The sequence below is a fragment of the Bidens hawaiensis genome, unplaced genomic scaffold (genome assembly GCF_021521415.1).
Source record: "Bidens hawaiensis isolate Kalapana, Puna unplaced genomic scaffold, B.hawaiensis_p1.1 tig00029678_1, whole genome shotgun sequence".
NCBI lineage: Eukaryota > Viridiplantae > Streptophyta > Magnoliopsida > Asterales > Asteraceae > Bidens > Bidens hawaiensis.
The window spans coordinates 224566-240097 of record NW_027505160.1 but is presented as its reverse complement, the minus strand read 5'-3'; the positions used below and the strand labels follow the sequence as shown (position 1 = coordinate 240097).

The window sequence follows — 15532 nt, the reverse complement described above, 5'->3', positions numbered from 1 at the left end:
AATGGGAAATGTTAGGTTTGGTTTAATTTATTCAAGTGGGTCCCACTATTTAAGAATTTTTTTTAATTAATAGCCAACTCAGAAGCCCCATCAGCATCCCAGTCAGCCGGTTACGAGACAACTCAGCCGCCACGTCATAAAAACTAACAGATGGTTAAGTTTCCATTAATTTTCCACCCACATGCATAGTTAGGATTATATTTTGCCTTTTCGATAGTCGGGACTTATAATTGCCAATCAGTCATAGTTTGGATTATATGAGGCCAGTTTATCTTAACGAATTCATTTTATAAATTTAATAAGTATAATTTAAATATAGACGACGGATAAATACGTTACCGGGAATGAGCTTCTAGTAGGCTATGGGCCTTTGAATTTTGAGGAGCGAAGCACACCGCATATCTACTTCCAGTAGCTCCGGCATATGGAATTGCAGGCTACCTCGACCTTGTCATGGACCTTCATAAATGAGTGTGGTGAGAGGGAGAGGTTCACTGAGATTGTCGAGCTGGCTTCACCGCGGCGCAAATTGTTTACTATTACCGAGGCTGTGTGCCGGGCGCTCAGGCTACAGTTTTACTCTATGATCACTTTCAGGAATTCTTTGCTTTTCAATTAACTTGTTAAAGTCAATTTACCTAACTTGTTAATATTGTTTCATGTCACGCCCGTCGGGAGGAAGCAACATCCGATCTTGGCTCCTGATGCCGATCATGCTTAGGCGGAGGTTACTTTCTACATGTTTGGGCACGATTGTTACTTGTCGATGGAGGAGTTTGCGGTGGCACTCAACTTATACACGCTGGAGGAGATATGCTAGCACATCGGATGATGTGTTGCGCCATTGATGGATGACGATTGGCGATGGTGCCTTCTTGCACACCACCACTGACATCAAGACCTCATCCATCAGGAGCCTATTGCACATAACGTAACGTAACATAACATAAGGTAACGTAATGTAACGTAGCGTAACGTAACATTTTGTTGTACATGTACTTGCACAGGATGATCCCTTTGACCATGCAAGTTTGTCATCAAGGGGCCGAACGCTACAACCTCTGCAACTTTTTTTTTGCGGTGCCTACTTGCAACCTGGATCGTGCGTTCGACGACTACTTCGCCCTTTAGTGGCACAGGCAGGCCCACGAGTCATTGCTCGATGGCTCACATGTGATGTGGATTACGCTCAGTTTGGGTTATGGGCCGCGGCTGGCTGATCTACCCATTCAGCCACCGATAGTCCTGCCTAAGTTGGACTGTTTTCGGACACAGAGCATGAATATTGCTGGAAGATTAACGGACATTACCGGCCGATGACTTCTCAGGAGGCTCCCTCTTACGTCACGGTCCCATTTGTCGTGCCTCTACCATTCGAGGAGCCGGAGGTGCATATGGTGAGAGCGGTGATCAAGTACATTTTGTTATCGTCTAAATTCCTTTGTATCTTCATACAATTAACGTTAATTTATCGTTTTGATACCGGCCGTCGCACCATGAGGACCCACAACACGTTCTGCGTACATATAGCGCCGTGCGTTTGGATGCGGCCACTAACGCCCATTTACAAAGAAGAGAGCACCGGATGTTACCATTCCATAATGGGGATGTCACGCCTCCAGGGTCAGATGGCCTATGTGGTAAAGCGGGAGGCCTCCCGACAACATGGTGAGGAGTACAGATTGCTACCTCCACGTTTTGACCACAAGGCGGGCACCTCAGGCGTCAGACACCCACGCGAAGACGAAGACGAGGCTGAGGATAGGCCCACCGCCACAAGTAGACGAGACGATGACGACACGGGTGGCGCTGCCGTTTAGATTAACTTCATAATTTTGTTTTTACTTTTACGAACTCGTTGATATGTATATATAAATATCGTTTTATTTATGTTGTTTCAAGGAATTTTAAAGTCGAGCCGATTGACTATAACCAATTGTTGAAAACAAAAGTTATTAAAAAAAAGTATAAAAAAGTTACTAATACACAAAAAAAACAAACAGAATAAATAAATAAACTAAAACAAAAGATAGCTAAAAGGCAAAACCAAAAAAGTAATAAAAAACAAAAAACAAGAAAAGGACAAAAAATGACTTTTGAGGAGACACCCAGCATATTCCTTGGGTTTCTCTAGCAAACCCACTTGTACAAACTAGTGTTTATGCCGTAAAAAACACTGAAAACACGTTGAAAGCTGGAAAGTGAAGTTAATATTTAATATAGGAGTAGTTGCATGTAAGGTTTGTCAAAGTTTTACTTAATAATCACCATGGTAACCAGGGGTGTTAAATGGATCTTGTTTGAGTTGGTGGACCAACCTTACATGAGTCCGAACGCGAGTGAACCTCAACACGAGCGTTCTCGTAAATTGTTTAAGACACGTGAACTAGAACTGGACACAAATATTCATCTTTTGACCCAAACACGATTCGTTTGGCTAGAAAGTATTTTTAATTGTTTTCACTTATTAATGTAGGGTTTTGTACGCGAGCTTTAACAAAACCAGTTAACACATCGGAAATAAATAAACCTACGAAATGATCTAAGCCAAACTTTGGGTCGCCCACCAGAGTGCAAAAGCACCACAAAATAGAGACCATAGGGTGTTTAAAATAGAAAAACCTTAAACGGTTTTGCTAATCGAGAAAAGCTGAACACCTCGATTCAACAACTACGGTCGCTAATCCGGAACACGAAACGCTTCACCAGCTACATTTTTTTCTGACAACCAAACTCCGTTGGTATCTACTCGTTTAATCCTACAAGCATATATGAGGATATCTAATCGAATCCTTAGTGGTGCACAGCTGGCAAGGAGTGGCAACAATGGAGGTGGTAGTAGAAACGGAAACGGTGGAGGGAGGGCCAACGGCAGTGGGTATCAGTGTAGAGATTGAGAGAAATGATATGTGTTTATATTTTACTCATTGCCGTCTCTGAGAATTTGAATACCTTGGCCGAGCCAAAATAAAAAGGCACATAGCCTTAGTGAGTAAAGAAATATATAAGGTAATTTTTTTAAGCGAGTCTTAATGTTATAACAATAAACATTGAAAAATATATTATTAAAAAAAATACCGTAATAACTAACGATTAACCAATGATTTGTAAAACTCTCCTAACATTGGGAAAAAAAAATAGCTTGGTCCTCGGTGGCAAGCTTGGTCAACCGTGGAGGAGCCTGGTGGTTAACAATGAACCAACAGTGGTGGTCAGCTAGGTTGGTCGTTGTTCAACATTCGTAAAGAAGGAAGTAACCAAAGAGAAATTTTAATCGACTGCCTTTTCTTTTATTTTGAATCGGGTTTTTATTTAATTTTTGTAGTTTTTAGTTTTAGTTTGGGCCCAATAATTTAAACTTGATTAAATAGATTATGGATAAAAAAGAATTTTGGGCCCAATAATTATAAGATGGTAAAGAGCAATTCATATTATCTAAGTTTTATATTTTTAAATGTATATATAAAAAATATAGATACAAAAGGTTTTGAAAATAAGTTTTGCTCCTAAAAATTGCGTGCCCAGATCGACGGTCCGACCATCGCCACCCTCCAGCCGGCCATGATTTTACTAACCCTTGTATAAGTTTAGTTTGTATTGCAGAAGCAATAAATGTAACATAACACAACAATAACAAATAGAAAAACACCGGGATATTTAAGGTAACATTTATTTTATGTTTAGTTACCTTCAACCTGGATAAATATTTATTCATTACGTTGCAATAAGAAAGTAAAATGTGATTAATCAAATCAAAAGGTCGAATCGTTCGATCATCACTTGCAAAGAGATGCAAGTATGCGACGGGGCGGTATTAGCAGTGGTCGTCGGCCATGAAGGACCATCAGATTATCGACAAGCATAACATCTCCTTTCTTCCAAGGTATTGCGACACATTCTTCTTCCAGGAATCTCATGCAGTCCTCCATGGCGTCATTAGGCACTAGCTCACCATTTCCCAGTTGAATACATGTCCCCTTATCAAGGGTTTTATCATCACTGTTTACGGGGCTAGTCAGATTATTGAACCAAGTTTTGACTCGTCTTTCCTTGTCAAATTTGATGGCCGGCATTGGACCCGTTATCATTTTCACCGTGTTTCCCATCCATTCCAACTTTGTTCCTAGCTTTGCCGCCCTGTCAATAAAATAGTACGATAATCAATGTTTAGATATTATTATGGATTTTTAGGAAATTTCTAATGTAAAACTTAAGTATTCTGTCAAGTATTGTAGAAAAATATGCTACAGATAACTCTAGTTCAATCTCTGAAGTAAAGTTTAGAACCTCTAAACTTCACTTCACATACTTTTGAAGTATAACATCAAAATGACACTTCACGTGCAACTCAAAAGTAGTGGGAAGCATCAACAATTCCCATGAGTTAAGTCTTCTCGTTGTACGAAGGATCTAAACATCACCAACCTATATTCGGTCACTAGCTGTGTGTGGCTTATAGATGATGTCAAGTGTTATAGAAGATCTGATACAACATCTATTCTCCAATGCTTGTTGCATTAGAGAATGATTAGAAAATAAAGATGTGAGACTAACATTTAGACCGCTAGGATTGACCAACCAAAAAAAAAAGAAAAAAAAGCGAAAAATCATATTTTCGACTTGTCCTAAATTTGACCAAAAATTTACCGTATATATCCAAAAAAAAAACATTCAACTTTGGCAAACCAAGTGTTTGGACGACCAATCAAATACTTAATATTTGTTCCTTTAATAATACTCCCGATATATGCTAGAGTTAAATGCCATTGTTATGTATCTTACCATTGTTATATAGCTACGTCTATTCTCTGTCTCTTTGTGAGACTGTCTTGATATATCATATCACACAAACTGTCTAACGCTCTAATAATTTCTAGAGATCATAAATTCATCCTTCACTCTAAGACCATCATGGATCTAACATGAGGTTGGTGAAATCATGCTACTAACAAACAGGTCTTCTTCATATGGTTTTAAATGGATGAAACCGAAAATCTAATCAAACCGAAATGGTTCAAAACCGAACCAAATTAAATACTTGGCTTTCAGTTTCACAAATTTGGATTACGTTCAAACCGATTAAGAAAAGGAAAATTAATATCAAACAATAGTATTTAAGTTATATCATTTAGTTAAGTGGTCAATTCCAAACTTTATTCCAATCTTATTTAGCGCAATCCATTTTAGTGAAAAAATATTTTTATGTTTTTTGTTTTAAAAAAGTTGCTTGGCTTATTCAAAACCAAACCGAATAAGAATTTAGTTTGAATTTCTTCAATATGAGACAAAATATTTCAAATTAAAAAACCAACAACCAAACCGAAATGATAAACACCCTATACTAAGAAGGTTTGGTTAATCATAAAACTTTTCAATGGGAAGTCACCTGTTCCAAGTTTCTTTTTAAGAACAGTGTTGGTGGTTTTATTTTTTAAATTTGTATTAATTAAAACGTATTTGTTAAAACGTTGTTGGTTACCTTTTCAATTAACTAATTAATAATTATTATTGCTGTCAAATGGCAGCATATAGTAATGTGTTTGATAGGGGTGTTTACGGTTTGGTTCCAAACCATGAAACCGTCTAAACCGGTCATTGGTTTCGTTTCACGGCCAGTTTCTTCTCTTAGCGTTTGGTTGATCGGTTTCAAATATTTTAAACCGTAGTAAACGGTTTAGTTCGCGGGTTACACCGGAAACCAGTCGAACTAGACCGTAAGGTTTAATTATATCTCTCAAGTATTCTATGTTGGATATATATAATTTTTTATATTAAAATTGATTAATATATATAAATGATTCAGCTCTAAGCTTATTTGAATTAAATTGTGCTTAGTGGATAACTCTTCACTCTTTTAACTTATTGACTTCACTGCTAAAATCACTACTGCTGAAATTGTTTTGCTATTGGTTCTTCTTTATGTGATTATGTTATCCAGTGTTCTTTTTTGACGCTTATGCATACACACACGCTATATATAGACATAGAGAGAGAGGTTGGATTAATATAAAACTCTTCTTATACAGAAAACTTAAAAACTCTTCAAGAGTTGTTTTTAACTTTTAAAAAATATATATTTTTGTAGTTTTTTTTGTTCTTTCATTATTCAGCATGTTGATATAGTAAAAAAATAATAAATAAAAAATAAATAAATAAATAAAACAACATTGTTGGTGTATTGCGTATGTACAATAGTTTGTATTTTGCATATATGTAAGAGTGTTTTATTGCATAAAATACAAAACTATTGTACATATTTGATACACACTATTGTACATATATACAATATAAGGCTATTACACATATCGAATACACACTATTTCGTATATGTAATACAACACTAATGCACATATACACTACACCAACTTTAATTAATTAATTAATTTTTTGTGCATATAATACAACATTATTGCACATATACCATGCACACTATTGAATATATGCAATTAAACACTATTAAACATATAAAATACACTATTGCACATGTGTAATACAACACTATTGCATATGTGCACTACATCGATTTTTTTCTAGTAAAGAGTAACAAAATATAAGAAGATGAAAAAAAACTGAAAATATTATTTTATTGAAAATAATTTTTTATGAGTTTTAAAGTTTTCTCTCTAAGGATGAGTTTTTTCTTGATTCTTTCCACACACACACACACACACACATATATATAGGGGATGGTTCAGGAGAGAAATGAGATTACTGTGATAAATGTGATAAATGAATACAAACCACTAGTTTTATTTTATGTTTTAAATGTTTAAAGATAAATAAGGAAAGTATTAATACATGCTCTCTCTTTAATTAATATAACTAATAAATATAATAGTTATCTATTTAGTTAATACAACTAATCAAATTATTATAATTGAAAAATAATAAGAATTCGTTTATTTTTATAACTTATTTTTTCTCTATTGAATTTTTTATCCTACACAAGTACAATTTATTCATACATTAAAATTTCTTTCAATCCAAAACCAATTTCATCCAACTCAATATATTAATATCCATCAACACGTAGTTACATTGTGATGAATAGTGCAAAAAAACTATCTTACATGTGTTTGCATTAAATTCAACAAAAAAGTACACAACCTACACAAAAACATATAACCTACACCTGTTCTAATAATAAGAAAAGATATAACCTACACACAAAATTCAGCATTAATAAACTACAACACGCACAAGAAAACGTATAACCTACACACGAAAAACATATAACCTACACTCGAAAATTTTATCCTACACAAATATAATTTATTCAAACATTAAATTTTTTTTCTATCCGAAACCAATTTCTTCCAACTCAATATAATAATATCAATCAACACGTAGGTACATTGTGATAAATAATACAAAAAGACTATCTTACATATATTAGCATTAAATGTCAATAAAAAATATACCATCTAAACAAAAAGATATAACATACCCTTGTTCTAAGAATAAGAAACCATATTATCTACACACAAAAAACATATTACCTACACACATATAGAATATGTGTATCCATAATTAGAGAGTGATTTATTATAGTTATATTAGTTGTATTAATTGAAGAGAGAGAATGCATTTATTGTTGCATTTATATTTTTCTCATTTATTCTTAAACATTTAAAACCTAAAATAAAACTAGTGGTCCATATTCATTTCTCACATTTCGTATAGTAATCTCATTTCTCTCCATAATTTAAACATATATATATATATATAGGATTGTGATTTGTGAGAACCTTGTTGAAATTGAGATGAAATTGAAAACATTAAGAACCATTTTGGTCACAAAAAAAACTCTCTTTAAGAAAATAAAAAAATTTATAAAGCAAAAGAAAAGCCGAAAATAAAAAAAATGTAAAAAAACCAAAAAAATTTATTTTCATCTCGGTTTTATAAAAAATAAAAAATTATATCGGTTTAGCAAAATTATACATATATGTATAATATATATTATTTTAATTTTATACATGTTGTTCTCTATACACATATGTACAATTAAAATAAATGATAATTTACATATTTGTACATTATGTAAATCGAGATTAAATAAAAATATACATATATGCATAATTAGGGTTTTTTTAATTTTTTAAGAAACCGAAATGAAAAATAAAAATTTTAAAGGTTTCTATTTTGGGATTTTTGCATATATCCCTCTACTAAGATTTTAAATAACATATTTCCCTAATCATAAATGTTAATTAATAAATGTTAATTACATATTTTTTCATTTCAAATTAAATTACCTTTTTACCCTTTAAAATATGCAAATATCCATCACAAGTAATGACAAGAATAAAAACACCTTATCTTCTCCAAGCAATCGGCGGTCTCCATTCTCCGGCAAGTTTCCGGCACTTCATCACTGTCAGAATCCACCACCACTCTTTCCTTCTTTCTTTGTAAGGCAAATCTAACCCAACCAAAAATGCATATAGATAGATGCAAACCCTAATTCCACCTCCACACCGTCTCCTCTTCCACCGTCTCCCTCTGCTAACCCCCACCGGCGACCCCAATTCCATCACCTTGCTGCTCTCAAACCCTAATTCTATTTGCTTCTTCTTCAATAACATCAAACACCCATCATTCTACAACGATATATTCAAACAGTTAAAAACCTGACTGAGGTGCTGGTTGTTGGAAATGGATTCGAGTAAACCGTTAAAATGAGATGATAGTGGCGCCGTGTGTGGTGTTGGCGGGCAAGGTGTAGGTGTTGGCGTCTTGTCGGCCAGAAGTTGAAGGTATTGCCGGATTATTTGAGAAGATGGGGCTACCACAGTTCCAACTAAGTGATGATGATGATGAAACTTGATGCCGTTCAAGATAAAGAGGAAGAAAAATAAGGCACATATTATCTGGTCTCACCTATTATCTGAAACTTGAGAAGATGGAGCTACCACAATATCTGGTCTTACCAAACAATATGTAAATTCTTTTTTTATCGTTTTTTTCTAAATAAGGGTATAATAGTCACTTAAAAAGTTAAATTTAATAAAATGGATAAATATGTAATAAAGCTTCTTAAGAAAGGGATATATGTAAATGCCCCCCCTTTTTTTCCCAAAATGGTTCTCAATTTCAAAAAATTCTCCTAGGATCCTCACCATATATATATATATATATATATATATATATATATATATATATATATATATATATACATATACATATATATATAAGTAAGGGAACCAATACAATAATTGTTTATCATGCATTACGTTCCGACTACCAACACCCATGATTTCAGAAAACATGCGGTGGAAAAATTCTGAATTCTCTCAATTCATATCCATCTTAGTTAACCGTTACGATCATTTAACAATTGTCACTGACTCCATCACAGTAAAATTTGCTATTTTTCAAACCCGAAAACCCTACCCGTTTAAATTTTCGGTGTTTCAATTATGTTCGTTCACGTTAAATTTTATCAAATTATGTTCACTTAATACTTTTGGGATATTTTACAAACTCAATTTCATACATTTTATGCCAAAATCGCAACTAAATAAAGTCCGTGTGCTAATTTTGTAAAAAGAAACTTTGGGATTTTTCCACCCGTCACGCTATGCAACGGGGCTTCTCTAAGCCGGTCGCGATTCGCGACAAAGCGCTAGTTCAGCAAAACATGTTTCTCTTCATTTTGTGTCGGCTTAGCTTATTTTGGTAACCTGACTTCATGTATTTTCTTTATAGAACGACTAGAATATGCCTTAGGATTATTCCATCAATCCTTGGAGTAAGGAATGAACAATATATTGTTAATTTATTTATTTTAGTTAAAAACCCAAATCTTTCAATTAAAATGATTTTAACTTGTTCTCCAAACTTGGCTAGACTTTATAAACGTCCTTAGCTTTTGCTCATTCGTTTCTACACCCTAATTTCACTTTCAGTTACGTTTTGATGCTATAATTTACAAATTTTTCAAGGTTTGACTTAAAAAGTCAACTGTTTTGATAGATCGTTGTTTTCCTCATTTTTTCCGGGTAAGTTGTAAGCATGAAAGTTGTTTGTTTTCCCGTTTTAAACAAAAACCCTCAATCAATTTCATCGATTGAGGCAGTTTAATAGTTCAAGTTCGTATTGACCCATGGGCTCTTATGTATTAAAAATTGGGGATTTTTAATTACCTAACTTTCTGATCAAAACTAGCCTTCGCTTCAAAAGAGTTTTAGTTTTGTTTTTACTTATTACATATTTTCGACCAGAGCCCAAACCCATATTCACTGCTTGGATTCTTACCTGCATCAGCTCGTTTAAATCTTGTTTTTCTCATAACTTCAGAATTGTATTGAGCTTTTACGTAATTCTAGTTGCTAATTGCTCGATTTAATTATGCTATCATCTATGAAATTTCTTGGATTATTTCCTGAGTTAAGTCAGCTCTCTTATTTTTCTTGTTTAACGAATCAGCTTGCTTATAACTCGAAGGTTCCTGTTGGGAAGTTGCCAACATGGAAACCTAAAGTAGTTTTATGTCAAAAGGTACATGAGGTTCAACCAAAGACTGAGGCTTAGGTTACCTCGTCAAACTAATCATCTACTTGTGTGTGTAGAGTTCATCCAAGACCATCTCAAGTGATAAATGGATTGTAGATAGTGGATGTTCTCGTCATATTACTGGCAATCTTAATCTCCTTACAAATGATAAATATATTCAAGGAGGGTATGTTGCGTTTGCGGGCTAATTGATAACCAAGGAGGGTAATGTGCCCAATGAAAAGATTACATTCGAGAAAGTGAAATACTGTGACAAAGTTGATCATAATCTATTGAGCGTTTTGCAAATTTGTGACAAAAAGTATTCAACTTTGTTCACTAGAAAGGTGTGTGATCTTAAAGCATTAGTTTGTGATTCATGAGGAGATGATTATCATCTTATTATCTCGATCGAATGATATTATGTACTCGACATGGCATCCACTACAACATTTTCTTTAACCACTACATGTTTTGTATCAAAGGCAACTTAGAAAGACACGATCCTATGGCATATAAGGATGGGTTACATCCGCATCAAAAAGATAAATCACTTAACGGCTAATGATTTGGTGGATAAATTTTTATATGACTGGTCATTGTGTCTCGCGCAAGAGAGGCAAACAAAGGAAGAAATCTCATCCATTGAAGTAGATCAACTCCATCAATACTTCACTGGAACGTCTTCACATGGATTTGTTTGGTCTAGTTAATTGTGTGACTATTAGGGGAGATTTGTATTGTTTAGTAGTTACTAGAGACTAATCGAGATTTTCATGGGTGTTGTTTATGAGCACGAAGGATCATACAACTGTTCTTGTGCAAAATCTGATCACCAAGATCGAATCACTTTACAATTTGAAAGTGAGGCGTACTCGAACTGATAATGGCACTCAATTCAAAAATAATATGATGGAGTTTTTCTAGTATTCAACGTGGTATTCCTCATGAATATAGTGCTCCTTATGTGCCACAACAGACCGGAGTTGCCGAAAGAAAGAAATGAACCATTATTGAAGCGACTAGAACCATGCTAGCAAATTCTAAGCTTCCTGTTCAATCCTGGAATGAGGTTGTGAACACTGTTTGTTACACACTTAATATAGTTCTCACGGTTAAGAAGCTTAAAAAGATAAGTTATGAACTCTCAACAACACAAGCCGAATCTTCAATTCTTGTAGTTGTTCGGGTGTCCTTGTACAATGTTAAAGCGAGATAAGGGAAAGTTTGAGGAAAAGGACATTGAAGGATATTTTCTTGGGTGTGCGTCACCTAATAAACAGGTTTTTAATCTTTCCTCTAGATGTGTTGAAGAATGGTATCACGTTGACTGTCAACGGTACACCACACCTCCTGCTGGCAAGGAACCAGACTGGATATTAGAATATGATGGTTTATTTGATTCTTTTTCTCCCTCTGTTTATGTATAACATGCAGACTTGGTTCGTGCTTAGTTGGAACAAGAGTTATTTTTTCTCCAAGTTCTTCTACTCGTCCTTCTACACCTGTGCATGATCAACCTGATTTTTCAGATGTTGTATATGATACATTTGATGATGCCAACTTTAAAGATTCAACCTTTGAACCATTAGTTAAAACTCATGAAGAAAAATCTTCCCAACCTTCGAATGATGAAGCAGCTGATGAAAATGTCACCAATTTGCAACATATTGTTCAAGTTCTTGAGAATCTGACTCTTCGAATTCATTCTTCTCATCGTTATGACAACATTACTGGTGATTTGAATGAAGGAGTGCGGACTCATCATTAAGTAGCAAATTTGGTTGAAGATTTATTGCTATGTGTGTATGCCGACATCATACCTCAGGAATTTAGGACATTACCCGATACACTTGCTTTCTATCCTAAATCGAACCAACGAGTGTATCTATGGAACTTCAAAAACCATCTTTGGTAGAAGCAATGAGAGATGAACTGCAACAATATATTCTTATTGGTGTTTAAGATCTGATTGAAAAACCTGATCGGGTTAAGAAAGCTATCCCAACAAAATGGGTATTTAAGTTTAAAAAGGATGATAGTGAGGTATCGTTCGAAACAAGGCAAGACTGGTAGTCCAGGAATTTAATCAACGTGAAGGCATTAACTACAATGAAGTTTATGCTCATGTTGCAAGACTTGAAGCTATACCAATATTTCTGGCCAATGCAGCTTTCAAAAAGTTTAGGGTCTACCAAATGAATGTGAAAAGTGAATTTTTAAATGGAGAAATTCATGAAGAGGTCTATGTGAAGCAGCCTCCTGGTTTGAGGATCCTGATTATCCCAAGCGTGTTTACCAATTAAGCAAGGCTCTTTATGGTCTTCATCAAGCCCTGAGAGCTTGTTATAGTACGGCTGACCATCTTTTGGATAGTGGATTCCCACATGGGACTGTGAATTGTATTCTCTTCTGCAAGACTGTGAAAGATGATCTTCTTCTAGTCCAGATTTTTGTTGACGATATCATCTTTGGTTCCACGAACGACAGCTTGTGTAATGATTTTGAGAAGGTGATGCAGACAAAGTTTGATATGATCTTGATAGGAGAAATGAGTTTCTTTCTAGGGTTGCAGTTACACCAAGCTGATTCGGGAATTTTTATTCACCAAAATAAATACGCGAACGATTCTTGAGGCCGATTCAAGATAACTGCCGAAAAAATACACTCAACTCCTCTCCCTATGGGTCATAATATGTCACCAGATGAATAGGAGGATACCATAAATCCAACCCTCTATCGCGCGATGATCGATCGTTAATGTATCTAATTGCTTCTCAACTTAACATAATGTTTGTTGTTTGTTTATGTGCTAGGTATCAGTCAAGTCCTCGAGTGACTCATCTTGCGGTGGTTAAGCATATCTTTCAATATGTGAGGTGTAATCCTGACATCTAGTTATGGTATCCCAAGGAAGATAGTTTCGAGCTTACGGCGTATACGGATTCGGACTAGGGAGGTTACAAGATAAAATTTCAAGTCTACCATAGAGGGTTTTCAATTTTTAGGAAACTGGCTTTTTTCCTGGCAGTGTAAGAAGCAAACAACGGTCTCTACTTCAACCGCTAAAGCCGAATCTGTGGCGGCCTCGAGTTGCTGTTCACGTGTTTTATGGATCCAGCAACATTTGCGAGATTATAGTTTGAAGTTTCTTACTACTCCCAACTCTAATGATGATTTTGCTGCAATCTGTATTACCATAAATCCCGTACATCATTCTAAAACTAAGAAAATTGAAATCCTGTGTCATTTTATCCGTGACTGTTTTGAAAAGAAATTAATCAATTTGGAGAAAATTCACAGGGATTTTTAGATAGCTGACCTTTTTACGAAGACTTGATAAAACTCGTTTTATCTACTCGCTTGGTTTAAATATTTAAAAACATTTTCAGAAATTCAATCGCTTGGTTGATCAATTGTATTTCTGTGTATAATTTATCGTTTATTTTCTTTCATTATATTTTAGTTTTTTGGGAGAATATATGAGAAAAATACAAAAAGAATGTGATATTTGTTTTGATATATAAAAATTCAAAAACACTGAAAAATATAAAAGTTTGAGAAATTTGATTTCGCCTTATGAGAAGTGACGGTACATTGAATTAACGTATCTAGCACATGACAAATTGGACTAGAAATTGTCGTGCGCCCAACTGAATGATGTGTATGATAAGCTTGACAAATCATATAACTGATAAGATATAAACCTAAATGCTTGCCAAATCTAGTGGTACACCATTTTGATGCATAGTTAATAACTGCTTTTAAAGTTCCAACATGTTTAAAGATTTTTCTGTGTGCATGCATTCATTTGGCAAATAAATTTAACTTATTTTTCTTTTTCTTTTACAAAGAAATTCAAATTTATTTTTATTCAAATATTGTATTTTCTTTGTGTGATAAAACTACCCTATCTAAGGGTTAAGATTTAAATGTTTTGTTTTATTTTCTTTGGTGTTTCGTATAAAGCCTTGGACTTTCTTCGCGCTACAATGCGGTATTATCCGAATTGATTGTTAAGGCCTCATACACTTCAACTTATTTTTATATTTTTATTTTCTTAAAATGGAACCTTATCTACGTGTTATAATACGGATCTTAAAGGAAAATTTTAATCTTCTGTTTTATTTTTTTTTTATTTTTTCATGGGACACAACTAATCATATTAAATATATGAAAAATAATACATGTGACAATTCTTTGTATAGGATAAAAAATGTGTTTGATAGGTTGGGTTTAACACATAATTTGTGCGTAATTGGACCTTAAGCGTATCGTAAGACTATTGATAGATTTGTATAAATTTAAAGTGGACAATTATATCTACAATCATCATTGGATTGTGTGCATAATAATGTCAAAATGAAAATGTTGTTTAGAACGTTACTACTCAATATGATCCCATGTTGCAATCTTTCCCACAAAAATATGTACTACTTGTCGTATTTAGTTTTGATTTTACGATTTTTGAAAAATTACAAAAATATTTTAGTTGTGTTTTGGTTTAAAATTTTCAAAATTCAAAGAGATTTTATTTTTGGCTTTATTTCCAATCTCCAAGCTATGCGAATTTAAATTGATAAAATATTGGATTTTCCCATCTTGTTTAAAATTTTTATCCATGATTTTAATTTAATTATGTTGGTTTTTCTTCAAAATTCATGTTTTGAAGGGTAAATTATAAATTTTACAGGGTCTTTTGGATAACTTTCATTCATTCGTTACTTTTTGTCTTTATTCGCTATGAGTTCACAGCAAATGGAACTCATTCACTAGATTTGTTAGATAATGGTGTCTTGTTCGTTATAAATCTCATTAGCTGATGTGTCATACGCTACATCTTTAGCGAATGAAGACTCATTTTATAAATGTTATAGAATGAATGGTCATTCGCTTCATTTGAAGAGAATGAACCTATTCATGAACTAGGGTTTCGTGCCTGGAGTGTACGGAGTATAAATAGTTTATTTTGACGAATGAAGTTCATTTGTCTTCATAATGTGCACCTCGATATTCACTCTCTCTAGCCGAACCT

The 15532-nt window shown here is 34.0% G+C and overlaps 1 pseudogene; it reads right to left on the bottom strand.

Annotated features, from left to right (window-relative positions):
• Window positions 1–3776: 3776 nt before the first annotated feature.
• Window positions 3777–15532, bottom strand: part of LOC143611153 (clavaminate synthase-like protein At3g21360) — a 73552-nt pseudogene continuing 61796 nt past the window's right edge.